Below are 816 nucleotides of genomic sequence, written 5' to 3'. Positions count from 1 at the left end.
TGAAAACACAAAAGTAACAATTTTTTATTTTTTTAATATATAAATATTTTTATTGATTTCAGAGAGGAAGAGAGAGAGAGAGAGATAGAAACATCAGATGAGAGAGAATCATTGATTGGCTGCCTCCCGCATGCCCCCCCACTGGGGATCGAGCCTGCCACCCAGGCATGTGCCCTTGACCGGAATCGAACCTGGGACCCTTCAGTCCGCAGGCCGACACTCTACCCACTGAGCCAAGCCGGCGAGGGCTCCCATTCGTTTTATAGAGAGAGTAGAAGGGAGGGAGGAGGAGAGAGAGAGACACAGAGATTGGGTGCCTCCCACACTGGATTGAACCAGCAACCCAGGTACACACCCCTGACTGGGAAGCGACCCCTTGACCCCTTTGTGCACGGGCTGACATTCTGACCACGGAGCCACAGGGACCCGGGGGAAGGGGCCTCGTTCACGTTGCGGTAGATTCAACGTTGATCTCAAAAGGCTGTCGCTTAAAATACCACGAGGCTGTGGTCTGCCAGGCGCCAATCAAGATGCTTTGCACACACGGACTCGGTTCACTCCTCCATGACCTCTGCGGCCGGCTATCGCCACCCCCATTCCTCAGCGACTTGGGCCCTGGCCCCGTAGCTCAGCTGGTGAGAGCCTCGTCCTGACCCACCAAGGCCGTGGGTTTGATCCCCAGGCAGGGCACACACAAGAATCGACCCACGAGGGCATAACTAACTGGGACACACCTCCCCCTCTCTCTCAAAAAAAAAATCAAAAAAATAATAATTGAGTGGTTTTCCCCGAGGTCATTCGGCTGCTCGGCAGTGA

Source organism: Myotis davidii, unplaced genomic scaffold, assembly GCF_000327345.1.
Source record: "Myotis davidii unplaced genomic scaffold, ASM32734v1 scaffold566, whole genome shotgun sequence".
NCBI classification, from domain to species: domain Eukaryota; kingdom Metazoa; phylum Chordata; class Mammalia; order Chiroptera; family Vespertilionidae; genus Myotis; species Myotis davidii.
Note: the sequence above shows the minus strand (reverse complement) of the source record.